At 41.6% G+C, this 15403-nt stretch overlaps 1 non-coding gene across 1 annotated transcript; it reads left to right on the top strand.

Annotated features, from left to right (window-relative positions):
• The first annotated feature begins 14490 nt into the window (after positions 1 to 14490).
• On the top strand, positions 14491 to 14589 carry LOC116631810. Its single transcript, XR_004299263.1, has one exon. It is a non-coding gene; the product is annotated as a U6 spliceosomal RNA (small nuclear RNA).
• The last annotated feature ends 814 nt before the right edge of the window (positions 14590 to 15403 follow it).

Here is a 15403-nt window from a genome sequence, read left to right as displayed (position 1 = left end):
AAAGCTGATTTTTTGCTTTTCATAAAAATGTCCTGAGAAGCACGCACGTGCGTGCGCGCGCACACACACACACACACACACACACACAGAAGTCACCAAAATCACAACACATCTAATTTCTGTCAGAGCAAGCCAAGTATTCCCATCGTAAGGGTAAGGTAATTGAGTCTCCATGACTTTAAGGGACATGAACGTGCTCATATAACTAAAAAGTGGCAAGGCTCAAACTTACAGATCCACATATTTGGTATCAAATCTATACTACCATTCAAAAAAAAAGAGGTCAGTCTTTAAGGGAAATGCACTTTCTTATAAACTTTTAAAGTAGCCCATGCCCCAAAGGGGACCCACAAAGTTGAACAAACAACCTGAAAACATATTCTTGACTGGACAACAAATAGTTGTCAACAATGGCTCCCCAGTGACCCAAACTCCAACTGAGTCTTTCAACCAGCTCAGTTTTCCCAAGCTTTGAAAATAGGCTATAGATGATGGGGTCCAACCACACTGCAGCCCTAGGATTCTCTCTCTGGAAGGAATAAGAGGCAAGGTCTGCCCTTTATACTTCTTTTGCCAACATATAGTTGCTCTTGAATAATTACACTAGAGAGAAAAGTTGGCCTTCAGTGCAGCTCTCAGCGAACTTAGAGTTACCACTTAAATTACTCAAAAACTAGAATTTCTGTCTGCAGGCCTGAGAATCTGACAGCACCACTTCTACGGGAGAAACTCCATCCCCCGTGGGAGGGTCAGTGAGAGGCTCCCCGAAGTTCCTGTTTCTTCGCTCTATCTCCAAGCAGGCACTTGGGATCCCAGCCAGCAGCACTGCAGCACCCAAAACTGTTTAAGCCCTGGACTGTATCTGGTATTGTCAGACTTTCAGCAGTGGAAGGGGGAGTGCTCCACAGTACCGTCTTTCTCTTGAAAAGTACGAAGCTGGTGATTGTTAACCCTCGCATGAGGATGGCTATGGGGACCTGCTGGCTCAGAGTTCTCCTCGCCCTCACCCTTCTGTCTGTCTTGTGGCTTCATTGTCCCTCCAGTTCTATGCATGGTACATTGCATGGGTCTGAAAACCCACCTCAGGAGATGACTTTCTGGAGGTCCCCCATGATATCCACCAGACCCCAGGGTGGGTGGAGGGGACAGTTCCTGAGAGAAGGAAACATCCCAGGAGCCAATCTCTGCAGCAAGCCCACCCTCTGGGCACGGGTCTCCAAAGCTTTGAACACTGCCCTCAGGGATGACAAAGTGCATGCTAAGATCCAGGGCCGTTTAGAGCAACTATTTCCTAGGGCTGAGGAGGGCCTGCCTGAAATCCTGAACTGAGCAAGCTGGAGAGAGACGGAAGGAAAAGAAGTGCCCCAAGCCCTCACCAAGGGGTGCAGGGCTGAGACCCCACTGCATTTAGATGACAACATGTTTGTATGGAAATTCACACTCTTCAAAACACTGTGATGCATTAATGCATTGACTCATCCAGTTTGACCTAAGAATGATTGGAATCCCCTCTTTACAGTGCCCAGAACGGTGTGCAGCCCAGAGAAAACGCTGAATGAGTATCAGCTGAATAAATTTCAGGATGAGTGAAAAGAAAGGGAGAGTTGGGGACAGGAATCTGAGTGTCTCGCCTCTAGGTATGTGTGTGAAGGGATCTCGGTTCCAACAACTCATCTCTTGACAGCCTCATGCTTTGTCTAAGAAGCTGCAAGGCTATTAAACCCAAACTCTGCAATTACTGAAATAAATTTACAAAATAAAAGGTAGCTGAAACAGCACTGCCCTCATTTTCAGATTCCTCTCTGTTTTATATCTCTAAGTGAAGATACTACACTTGGAAATGGAACTACATTTTGTTTTAATGTGTTTTTCAAGGATAAAGGAATTCTGCTCCATGTATTTTCCCTAATTTTACTCACCTAGGGCCACCCTACTTCAATACATGCTTGAAAAAAATACACCCAGTGAATGGACATTCTATCCCATCTCCAGGCTCACTAAAATGCCTGGTCTCTGAATTACTGTACTTCTTATGAATATCTACTTCCCTTCCCATCCTGGCATTCACTCAAGTCAATTAGTCTTTCCTTCTTCTGTATGTCAGAGATTCTCCATCTCTTGTTCTCAGACTTAAGGAATTAATTGCCAAGCCCAGGTTCAGTAACAACCTTCTCCCAATATTATACAATGACAGCTGAGTGCACAAACTAAGCCAGATTATAACCTCACACCTGATAGTTTGCAAAGTGCTTTCACTTACTGCTATCCCATTTTAATTTTCTCAACATCCCAGTAAGATGGGAGCAGTTGTCCTTATTTAGGGGGAAAGGAAAGGCTCACTTAACACTAGGAAGTAGCAGGGTTGGCTTCAATTCCAAATCTCCTGAATCTCCGTAGGTAGCACCCCTGTGCCCTAGGCTATGTCAGGGTGCAATTAGTCCCCAAGCACATTACATGCTTGGTTCTCAAAGTGTGGTGCGGGGTATCCCCTAGGGTCTTGTTAGAAATGCAGATTTTTCAGGCCCCTCCCCAGAGCTACAAAATCAGAATTGTTTTTAACAAGAGTCCTGGCAATTTGTGTGCCCTTGAAACTTTGACAAGAACTGCCCAAATCACTTAAAATCCGGAGTGTTTACTTACTCTTCCCAGAAGCCTTATCATTTCTTATCTCCAGGAAGACAAGATGGGATGTTCTTTTTGCTTTGTATGCAAATTCAGCAAGATCAAAATAAAAGCAACCTCCTGTGCCCTATCAGTTATCAAAAACAGGTTTTTCACATCAGACACTCCCAGGTTATTTTCAACTTTTATTAGTTCATAAAATTGGGTGTTTGTTCTGTGCTTTCTTCCCTCCTCTTTTTTCTCTGGGGAGCCAGTGAACTTTAATAGTTATTATTCCAGGGCAGAGTTACTAACTCTCTAGCTAGTAAGAAGCCCACAAAACAAAGAGGTTTGTTTGTGCAGGTTCAAATCCTGGCTCTACCACAGTCTGGCTGTGTAAAATTTCTACCTTTCAGAGTTTTGTGAAAATACAAGATAATGTAATAGAGTACCTAGCACAGTGATTAATTTTTTGCAGACAATAAATATTATGTCACTGGCTGAATAAAGAAATGAATGGATAAACAGGAACTATGGGGAGGAAGGGCTTGAGCAGGAAGAGGCCAGAGGTAGGAAAGGGATAGTTACTAGAGTGTGTTTATTAAATGTTCTTTCCTGTACTTAAAGAAGAGGGGAAGGTGATGAAGGAAGTTTATGGTAATCCGGTTTGAAAACCCAACGGGCACTGAAGTAATGAAAGTCCCATGGATGTTGGAATGGGGAAATAACTCAAATTGTGCAAAAGTATCATAGACATTACAAAGTACTTTCCAAACATGAGTATTAGTATTACTGAGAGATGGATGGCAGCATTGTTCTTTAGATTATCTATTCTTTTACTATTCTCTTACTGATTACCTAGAGGTTGCAACATTTGCATTTTTAACAAGCTCTGCAACTAATTCTGATACACATTAATGTTTAAGAACTACTTCTACATTTGAAGGAAGAACCCAAAAATAAGTAAGCTAACAAATGTGGGAAAGAGTCTGCTTTGAGTAAGGTACAGAAAGAACTAAATGAGAAGTTACACGAGCAATGGGAAATTATAAGGCTAGAGAATGGGAAGGGGTCCCCAGTCACAGTATTCTCTTTTGGATTTATTGCATGGTGCTCTGAGTTATAAAGAAGCATATTCTTCTAGAACATATTTGAAGTTCATGATGCAAAACTGGCTAGTCTGAAGCTCTGCCACCTTCTAAACTCTACCCAGAGCTGGGCATCCTTGACTTTTAACCAGTTAGCTATGAGATGCAGTGTTGTCTTAACCATAGAGGAGATAAGAGCTAGTAAAGGTTTCCCCTAATGGAACCATTTGGTTATCCCACAGCATGTATACATACACCGTCTTTTGTATAATTCTCAGTATTTTTAAAGGAAAAAAAAAAAAGGAAGTTTGATTAAAAAAAAAAATCAGCCTCACCTAAACCAGTTTCTAGAGCATTACAATTTTTCTTCAGACCTACTACCAAGGATCTATAAATTAAACTTGGCCCTAGATGATTAGTACCCAGATTCCATGTAGCTGGAGATAGTCAGGAAAAGTCAGACACTGTTTTGGCCCCCAGACCAATAAACTGGTCTCAGGCTACTGCATTCTCTACTGATGGATAAGAAGTCAATGGATATGCAAGTGAATTCCTTTTACATCTGTAATATTTTTAAATATTTCAAGCAAAGAAGAACTGCATGATCATTTTAAATTTTTTTAAAAATCTTTTAAGAATTAAATGGTCTTAAAACGGAAAAGAGAAGCCCAGCATTTTTTACATGTATAATATTTCCCCCAAGGAATCCCTGTAACATTTTATTCTTCTGTAAACTTTAGAAACAAGCCTGATTTATATCTATTTTGCATTAACCTTTAAGACAGAATCCTCTTATATGTTTGCTATCAAATACCTGTTGTTTTTGCTCTGTTTTGTTTTGCTTTGCTTTGTTTAAAGGGCTATTTTTAGTTTTTTCTGCAATAATATTGACAACTGGGAATGGAGATAGGTTATGATTCTCAAGAAATCATAGGCAAATGCCTGAGACCTAGGGCATAAGCTAAAAAATAGTGACTTTAACTAGGCATTCAAAAATCTAGATAGCCAACAAGTGTAGATACCTCATCTGGAACGTTTCTCTTCAAAGACATACTTACTATTCTAGAAATCATATCACAGGACCACCCAAACTGTATTTTCTAAAACACTGTTTCCCAAAATGGGCTCTGGCAAACACCAGACCTACGAGATGCTTTGTGAAGAAAAAAGCAGTTTGTGAACAAATCAGTTTGCAAAGCTGTGTTTTCTGACAGTGAAGATAAAAATAGTAATTATAGCATTTAACTGAGACTCAGGGCCCTAGCCACATTATTATTCGCAAGTAAAATAAAAACAGCCACAGCGATCACTTTATTCATTCCAAAGGAAAGACATAGCTGGCATCGACATTTAAGAAGGACGAATCTTTCCATAGTATTTACCATAGAGGAAGTAACTAGAATATTATCTCCATCCTTATTAGCTGCAGAAGGCACAAGCTTCCTCTTGGAGCAATACACAGAGGTCTAGGCTCACACCCAAATGCTCCCTAGCACATGTTTTTCCCTCATAGCATTTAGTATATGCAATTATTATCTTTTTTCACTTGTTTCTATCTCTTCAACTTAGAATGTGACCTCCAAGGGAGGAGGACCATGTCATTTGTATTTGCAGCTGACCTAGCCACATGCTTGACACACCACAGGAACAGATATGTGTTAAGAAAGTGAATGGTTGGGGCGCCTGGGTGGCTCAGTCTTTAAGCATCTGCCTTCGGCTCAGGTCATCCCGGGGTCCTGGGATCGCGCCCCGCATCGGGCTCCCTGCTCAGCGGGAAGCCTGCTTCTCCCTCTACCAGTTCCCCTGCTTGTGTTCCCTCTCTCGCTATGTCTCTCTCTGTCAAATAAATTAATAAAATCTTAAAAAAAAAAAAAAGTGAATGGTAAAGTTCCCTAATAAAGACCTGGCTTCTAGGATCTACAGTTTACTAAGAGTCATCAAAAGGATGGATTTTCAAGAGTAGCTAGAAAACTGCTTCATGCAAATGTCTAATATTCTACCTAAAAATCATCAGCTTTTCTTACCAACTTCTCTGCAGGCCCACATTGTATCCACATTGGTCTCATGGAGTTTCATGAGTCATACAAAGTTAGGCCACTGATAAGGGGTCACAGGGATGCATCTGACTTCCAATTCTGCCAGCTAAGAATGGGTCTCTTTGTGCTTTATTTTGTTTTTCCAGGTTCATTGAATTATAATTGGAAAGTAAAAATTATATATAGTTAGGGTATACAATATGATGATCTAATATATGTATACATTGTAATGTGATTACCACAATCAAGTTCATAGATATATCCATCACTTCACATGGTTACTTTTGTGTTTGTGTATGTGTGTGTGTGGTGAGAACACTTAAGATCTACTCTCTTAGCGAAGTTCAAGTACACCTGCAGTATTATTAACTATAGTCACCCTGGTGTGCTTTAGATTCCCAGAACTTACTCATCTTATAAATGAAAGATTATACCCTTGACCAACATCTTCCCATTACCCCAGCCCCCAAGCCGTGACAACCATTGTTATACTCTCTGGTTCCATGAGCTTGACTTTTTTATATTCCTCGTATCTTTGTATTTTAGCTACTGATTGAGATTCAACCACTGGGGCATGAGGAGTAGGTTCTCCACCTAAGCTTTGCCCTTAGTCCTGGGTGCCTGTCCAGATAAGCCTGGGATCAAGACAAAATGCCCCATGGCTCTCAGGCATGGAAGAGTTGAGTTTCATGGAGCCCTGGGGTTGGGATGAAGGGGTAGTATTCCCCACAGACTGGCATATCCACACCGACTTGAACTGATTCCTTGCCTTCTAAAGTGGAAATTTCATTTGCTGCTTAGTCTTACCTTAGTTTAGCACAATTCCCATAAGAGCAAAGGAACTCAATCCAGAGGCCAAAGTGCTGATCCAAAAACGAAAGTAAAAAGAGTAATTATAATAGTCAGCACTTACCTGGTGTTATCCTAGGAGTCTGCACTTTGCTAAGCACTATGCATACATCATTATTGCATTTAATCCCCTCAAACATGCCATGATGCAAATCCTGCTATTGTTCCCATTTTACAGATGAGGAAAGAGAGGCATGATACCTACTAAATCAAACCATGGCAACCCAAGGCAACAATCATAAAGCACTACAGGCCCCTTTCTGCCTTCCATAGATCCAAAATACAACTTAAAGTGACAAAGAAGATGGAAAAACTGGGAACCTAGAAATATTTTTAACTTTTCTGGCCACCCAGTGGCCACCTCCAAAAGACTTTATTGTATTGATTTAGCTCATCTCAGATGCACATACCATAGGTCCAAATAGACTCGTATAACTGCATTAGTCATTCTAGATACTTTAATCCATTACTTAATGCATTACTCAGATCCTGGTACCAGGAGGGAATGGCAGGAAGTCAAGGTTGGTTATACATGGATGAAACAATAATAGTCTTGAAAACCCCTGCACCTGTGAAGAAACAGCCAGAATTTGAAAACATCTGACTGTCAAAGTTTTATAGCTTGTCATTTAAAATGCTTGCCACAGATCTTACTTTCAAGCACATAGTATCTTTGCATCACTGATCAACTTCTAAATATTCGTCCTCTAATTAGAGGAACCCCCAATCAAAAATGAGTCACTGACATTTTCCTCAGCATTTTGTTTCAGTAAGCCAGAATAAACACATGGAATTGTTACTATGGAGACCGAAGGTACTGAAGGGACCCAGCCTCTCATTAAAAAACTGACACACCAGCAGGAAAAAAAAATGATGGATGTTGTGGTTATTTTAGGGAAAATCATGTCCCAAATGTTGAGGTTAAGTCAGCCACCCCTTTTCCTCCAGAAAAAAAAAAAGAAGAAGAAGAAGAAGAAGTTTCCGATGCAAATGGTTTGAATTAATGCCATGGATATTTATAACAACAGTCTGGTTAAGGGAACTTATTTGCTATTCATCAAGCAAATGTCCCCTAGGATTAAAGGAGCCCAAAGAAAATATTTTTAAAATAATAAATAAAATGTCTTTTGGGGTGGGAAGCAGTTATATTTGTATTCAACAGCATGACTGTGGGACTGAGACCTCAAAGCCCAAGGCCACTGGGACTGGACAATTCTGCAGTGCTTTTGGAAGAGATCAGCAAGACACATGTAACCCAGCTGACGTGTCAGCAGTAGAGCGAGTGTTTTCTTAAGTTGACACCCCAAGTAGTAAATAAGAAAAGAGAAACCAAGAGTGGCCCAATACACAGATCTAAAATTGGAGAGGCACTGACTGTCTCTTTTTTAAACAACTTCCTTACTTGAGATTTGGAGAGAAAAGGTGGAAGGGAAGAAGCTTAACTTTTTAGCATATCACTGGAAAATGCCATCCTCACTTTTCAAAAATAGCACTAGATGAAGAAACGCTGTTTGGGTGAAGCACTATTATACAGTCTCCCCTCCTTCACGGTGCCTCTGGGAGGGAGACCCGCGTGCGCAGCAGTACAGAGAGCCAATACAGGGACCAAAATGTTATGAAGGGTCCACGAAGGCCCCGTGAGGGTGAAGACAGCATCGGTGGCCATGAGCAGAGGGCCGGCATCGGGCTCACCCTCCTGTCTGATCTCCATCTGGAGGCCTGACACCAGGTGACCGGGGACCCCCATGATCCTGTCTTTAACTATGGATATTTTGTCCAAATGTGGATTTCTAAAAATATTTTTACTTTAAATATTTATTATTTACATAATTTTAAATATTGCATTAAAATAGTACTTACCTTAATTATTGAATTTTTGGTGTTCCCTTAAATTTTGTACCTGAGGCAAGTGCCTCACTGCCCTTACCCTACTGCCTCACCTCCTACTGCGGAGGTCCGTCAGGGGCCCTCAAAGGAAGAGCACCTGCTTTCCAGCCCAGGCACTGAGGCACCAAGTGCTGCCTCAAGACAGCATCTTCCACTTAGAGGACATCCCTTCTCTCAACAAATCAGTCCAAGCAGAACCTACAAGACACACGTCTAAACCGCACCTGAAAGGCAAGATTATAGCTGTGGCTTCAGAGCCCTGGACTCAGACCTTTGTCTGTCACTGGATCAGTCAGGTCTCCAAACTTCAGTTTCCTCCTGTGTTGACCTAGCATAGTAAAGAAACCTACTTCCAAGCATCAGCGCAGGAACACACCGGGGCAGCGCCTGCCAATAACCGAGAAGCGTGTGATCAGTGTCGGCATCGTTACTGTTCAGATCTTGGTTCCTCTGCCGCTCACTTCACCCTCAGAGTCTTTGTTTCCTCTTCTGTAACAAGAGGAAATAATAGTGCTATCTCTCAAGGTTGCCATACAGATTAAATGCTACTGTACAGGAAGTGTCTGCACACAGTGGTGACTATTACTGCTCGTAATCATGCTAGCTTATTCTTCCTTCTCTTCCTCCTCTTCCTCCTGCTCCAATTCTTCCTCCCATAAACTCCTGCCTCAGCCGGCGGGCCTCTACTCTAGAGTTTACGTAGTTAATACAGTTGCAGTGAGATCTAGAATCAACTCCCTCCACTGTGTGAAGGATCCTTAGGTTGTATATAAACATAAAAATCAATTTACTAGATGCCATGCTTTTAAAAATGTTTTAAGCTATTCAAACATTATTATTTTCTGCATACAATGCCAAATAACCTGTTGAATTGATTTTCTCTCTCTCTCTCTTTTTTTTTCTTTTTTAGCTTAGTTGTTTGGGTATGCTGTAGACAGAACCCCAGACAACAGAAGAGTTAGTGTACTTCGACTGTTTATAAAGGAGCGGCATAAAAATAATCTTTAAAGCTAAGGGAATGTTAATATTTAGATCCATCTAAGGGAAAACAATAACAGTTTGTGATTTCTTCCCTCCTCACTCCCAGGGCAAACATTTTTAAGGGAGGGTTTTATTTTGTAACATAAATTGTTTTCTATATAACCCTAAAGACATGAGTGATTAATAGTGAGCTATAGAAAGAGATGCCCATAATTAGCAGCTTGGGTACAGTCAGATATAAACATATATTTTGTTTATGAAACATGTAGCTTGAAAAAAAATCACATCTTGTTAGATGTCACAATAGGGTCAAGATGCTAAGGAAAAAGCCATTAAGACAAAGATTTTTAAATAAAGTCAAAATCAGATAGACTACATATGTGCATACCTGTGCCACACAAGCCTGAGACAAAAGTTTATCCAAGTTTATTTCTTCATCATCATCAATATCATTATAACTGTTCCTAATTATTACTTGTATCAACTTTGGTATAACATTGTGATTCTGATCTCAATTTTAACTATATAGACCTTTACCAAATACATAATAACTACCTTGAAGGCAGATAAATAAATGCTTTTCATATAATGGGTCAAGATTTCATGACTGCTTAGTTTATATGGTTTATTATCACTATAATGGAACTAATGACATGTGGCCCTTACTGGGCACCAGACACTGGCCTAAATTCCTTAAATGTATTAAATCCTTTAATCCTTATAAGAATCCCTGTGGGACTGAAATTAACATCCCCACTTTACCGATGAAGACTCTGAGATTTATAAATCTTTTTTTTTTTAAGATTTTTTTTTTTTTTAATTGAGAGAGATAATAAGAGAGCATGAGAGGAGGGAGAGTCAGAGGGAGAAGCAGACTCCCTGCTGAGCAGGGAGCCCGATGTGGGGCTCGATCCCGGGACTCCAGGATCACGACCTGAGCCGAAGGCAGTCGCTTAAACAACTGAGCCACCCAGGCGCCCAAGACACTGAGATTTCGAGAAATCAAGTAACCTGACCACCAACACATTTTATAAGCAGAGCTGGGATTTGAACACAGTTCTGTTGAACATCAAAGCCTGTCCTCTAAACCACTATACTAACCAGAAAACCACCCAAGTTGACAAGGTAACCTCTTTCTGTTCACCATGAATATTCACATATGCTGAGACCAGCCCTCCTCATCTTACTCCAGGCATTCATATGGCCCCTTGGCACATTAGGAAGATGTTCACTCAAGTCAAACAACAGTTAAGTTCCACCATTTTACTGCATTTGTGAAACAGGAGAGCAGAGATCTTGGCCAGGACTGCTGCATCTGGCCACGGAGAATGTACACTATACAAATCCAAAGGGAGCCATTCACAGAGTAGTATTTGCCAAGTACCCGCTGGAGTTGTTCAATATGGCAGCCCTGCCTTTGCTGCTGTAAATGTGGTTTGTGACTCCTCAGCAACAACCAGTCAGTGATTGGACAGGAGAAGACACCTGACCAAAAAGAGCCAATCAGATGCTTGCTATGTGCACACACAACAGAGAGACACAAACGAGCCTCCCCAGTGGGGCAACTGAAGAGGCAGGAGAACTGGGGCGGGGCGGGGTGGGGAATCAGATCACACACTGCCCAGGCAGAAGAAGCCAGGAATGAAGAGGGAGGGGAAAGGCACACAGGGAGAGATGAAAGAGTTCATGGAGTCCCTTAGAGACAGTGAAAAAAGGCTTATTTTCCCCTTTCCAAGAATCCCTTCAGACCCAGTTATAATTTTCTACCCTGGATTTCTAAGAGACTTTTGTGTATCCTTTCAACAAACCCCTCTTTGTTATTTGCCTGAGTTTAAGGGCATCCTGATCTTTGCAGGAAAGAGAGGTGCCCATTCTTGACCAGACATCATCAAATGGAATTTGTCATTATTATACAAAAAGCAGGCTTGAATCTCAATCCCCAGACTCATGTGTGTAAGAAATGTAACTTTATTTTTCTATAACACAATGGAATTTCTATTTTGAGAGAATATGCTGAAGGGATGGCAGAAGTTAATGCAGGCATTTTAGGAGTCTAGGGAGTTTGAGTAGTACCAAGGAAGCAGGGATGAGTATGGTGGGCATTGAGTTCCCCATCATCCACAGTGGCATCTGCTGAGATGCCCTTCAGCTGCCCAGTCCTGGTCATCATACAACAAATTCACTGCTGTCTGGCCCACCTCCCCATTTGTGCCTTTGCTTTTGGTTCCCCTGTGCTCCTCTCTGGTACCGAGGAATTCACTTACTGCTCCACACCATGCTGGGCTGTGAGAAACTGGGACCATTCAGAAACCCATCCACTTAGCTCAGAGAATGATTCTTCCCACCAGCCAGGCCATGGGAACCTGATGCTGTCCAAAGCCCTTCTTTACACAGTCATTTCTCCTCAGGGAAATACCCAGAAAGTGAGGCGCAGGTCCTGTGTGCATCCAGCCCCCACAGATCTATCTGAGGCTCTAAAGTCATACCTCCCCAAGGTTTGACCTGGGTGAGGACTGGGCACCCATCCTCCTCAGGGATTATCCACACAGAAGCTTCTAAATGTGCCCCTACACCCCCTGATGCTTCCTACTCCATGGAATCTAGTCCCCCCTCTGAGGTGGGTAGCTTGTCCTCAGTCTTTGGTACTCTAGGCTCATCTATTTTTAATGTCCCAGGTTCTTTTCTCTCCTGTGGGAGTTAGGACTTTGGAACCCTAAAAGCCAAGATATGACTTTCATTTCCTGGGTTCATCCCACCTTTCCCAAGGCAAAGAACCCAGACTGGCCTAATTAACTGAATGGAAGCCAGAACCAAGTGACCCAAGAAAATACCAAAAAAAAAAAAAAATCCTCAGTTGATATTTCAAAATATTGCTCCACCACACTGCATTGGAACCGTTTAGGCTCACAGAGCTTTGTTCTGGCCATAGGCCTTGATTTCACTGTTCTTTTCCTCTAGGTGATGTTGGCCAAGCTGAAGTGGGGCACTTCCAACCTTCCACTAAGCTGATGCCTCTATGCTTCTGCCATTTCAAATGAGATCATGGTGGTGATGTATGCTAAGCCATTTATTTCGTTTTCCTTAAGATTCACCTTTACAGCAAGTGTCACACTGAGAAATCTGGGAGCAAAGTAAATTGTAAATGGAGATTTGTCCTTTTTCCTGGTTTCACCTTTTCTATGAAAGCTGTGATAAGCATTAAGAGAACTTTTCCTTTTCCTGCTAAAATAACTGTCACTCCACACCAAAAGGATCATAATCTATCATGCCTAATGTGCTTCTCCATCTTTGTGACTATATTAAATAATACTTCCCCTTATATATCTTATTATCTCATAAGAGTAAGAAAAACATTTCAAGGTGGACAATTTATTGGTGATATACAGAAAATATATCCACACAAAATACCATACTTTATAATTAAAAAAAAAAAAATTTGTCATCCTGCTTATTCAGAGTCAGTATCAAAAGTGAGAGTTATATCTACACCTGATTTAGGCATTTGCTTTTTCTTATTTCCTAGCCCCAAAGAAGGCTGTCTTTTCCAAGCTTCCCTAAGAGGTCCATATCTTCATCTGGATTTCTTAACCAAATGGCTATGGGAGGCTCATTCTTCCCTTGACACATTCAACATAGATGCAATTGCATCTTGATGGGCATGGGATGCAGAACAACTACGGCAGGGAATTCACAGGTGAGTGGAGGAAATGGAAGTTACAGCATGAGGTAAGATCTGTAACAGAGAACTTGCCAGCATTCGGTTCAGTCTTCTGAGATGTCGTAGAGCCAGTCTACCACCCTTCCCGCCTCCACACGGGTACCAGTTCCCTTCCTCCAGTGCATTCCAGATTAAATCCCCCTCCTACTAAAAACCTCAGTGGCTCCCCTAGAGGCATTTCCCAATCTAGGTTAAGGGAATAGTAGTTCCAGGAAATCTGAGAAGGTATTACATGGAAAGGGGGCCTATAGTAGCATAAATTTGGGAAGCAATGAGTAAAACAAAGTTAGAATATTCAGTTGTGTTGCGTTTTCAGGAATTCTCAGAGCTTTTATAATGCTCAAATGCCTAGTGTAGTGATACACTTATGCATATCCAAGAGGAAGAATGCATATTTACAGTATCTCCCAAACTTCTGACTATAGATCCCTTTTTTTCCAGAGCATATTGCAGGACTAATATTGAAAACAAAACAAAAAACCTCAGAAACAGTAGCCTAAGGAATAAAGTTCAAACTTCTTAGCAAGGTATTTAAGGCTGTTGCCATCTGTCTCTAGTCTATTCTTACAACCCCATTGCTTATTATTCCTTTGTTACTCTACATCACACACCACCCTTGTTGGGCTATTAGTTGCCTAAGCAGATGGTACACTTTAACATGCTTGAGTTTTTACTTATACATTGTTCTGCTTACGATGCCTCAAAACATTCTCCTTTATCTCACTTCTCTCTTCTCCATCTGAACTCCTGTCTATACTGCAAAACCCACTCCATAGGGACTCATCTACCCAGTCTCTAAATCACTGTTCTATAACCATTCTTTGCATATTGTAGCACCAATCACTGTGTATTACACATTTCTCTGCTGCCTTCAATAGTTTATAAGTTCCTGGGACCTCCTCTTTGTATCCCCCAGCATCCGGTGAATTGTCTGCCACATGAATGATTATGTACACACTGAAAATTTCATATCAATTTTTCAAACATTTCACAAAATTCCCTTACTTCCCTTCAAACCAGACAAATGCAGGTGTGAATCTGGTGTGTACCTTTCTCTTAAATTTAGAGTCCGTGTTTGAAGCAGGATTCTTATCAGTAGATAAGCATCCATGACTACTAAAGAAGGGATTCTTAAGTCGCTCATTAAATCTTAGATTTTTCTTTTGCCCAATTATAAAATCACAAGTCACAATCACTTTAAAAATTGTATAAAAAAATTGCACATTATCTCCCTTTAAACAAAAAGGGGGGATTGTACTTTATGCCTTCACACTTTATGCTACAGTGCCTAGCACAAAAAAATATTTGTTGTAAACATTTTAAAAATACTGTGCTTGCTTTAGCAGCACATATACTAAAATTGGAATGATACAGAGATGACCAGCATGGCTCCTGAACAAGGATGACATGTAAAAAGTTATCCTCTCTGGGAGTGATGATAAGCCCCTGCCAAATGCCAGTTCTTTCCCCCAGTCCAAAGAGCTGACCTGCATGCTCCCTGCTATTCCCTGGGCTCATCAGGCTTTCCCTCTGGACCTTCCTTCTTTCGTATTTTCCTCTGCCTCCTAGTGCCCAGGCATCTCCAGCAAAGCAGAGACACCTACAGACTGGTGGTCTGCACTCATGTCCTCCTTCACTTGCCCCATTGCCCCTCTGCCATTTCCTCCTCTCACCAAGACTCAGAGGGAATTTGTTCATTTTGCCAATAGCTTTCAAGACACTTTCAGTTCAGCAAAGAGGTTGACTTACTTTATTCCCTCGTGGGAAAAGAAACATGACATTTTTCTCATTATTAAAGCACTACTTTTTCTTGCTACAAAGGGAAAATTCAACATCATACAGGCCCCAAATGTAACTTTTAATTAAATGGCACTTTTCCTCCACATTTTAAAACCTTCTTTGGTGCGTGCGCGCACGCAGGCACACACACACACACACACAGATGGAGGAGGCAGGGAGTTTCTCACAAGGCTCTAAACACCTCAGTTCTGCATCCGGGGTCTTTCAGCCTCGGCCCCTGCCCTACACCTTCCCCTGCTTCCCACTGTTTTCCCATTCTACAGTCCTGCCCCTGGCAATTTGGTTTCCTTGGCAATGCTGCAAGCTTATGCCCTCAATGCCTTTGTGCTTGTGATTTCTGCCCTCACCCTTCCAGGCTTCCAAACCCAGCTCAGGTGCTCCCACAGAAACCCTTCACTGACTACAGGCTGCACAGCGATCCCTCTCTAACCCACATGGTATTT

This window comes from Phoca vitulina, unplaced genomic scaffold (genome assembly GCF_004348235.1).
Source record: "Phoca vitulina isolate PV1807 unplaced genomic scaffold, GSC_HSeal_1.0 scaffold5, whole genome shotgun sequence".
In the NCBI taxonomy this organism is placed as follows: Eukaryota; Metazoa; Chordata; class Mammalia; order Carnivora; family Phocidae; genus Phoca; species Phoca vitulina.
This window is presented reverse-complemented; position numbering and strand designations above follow the sequence as displayed.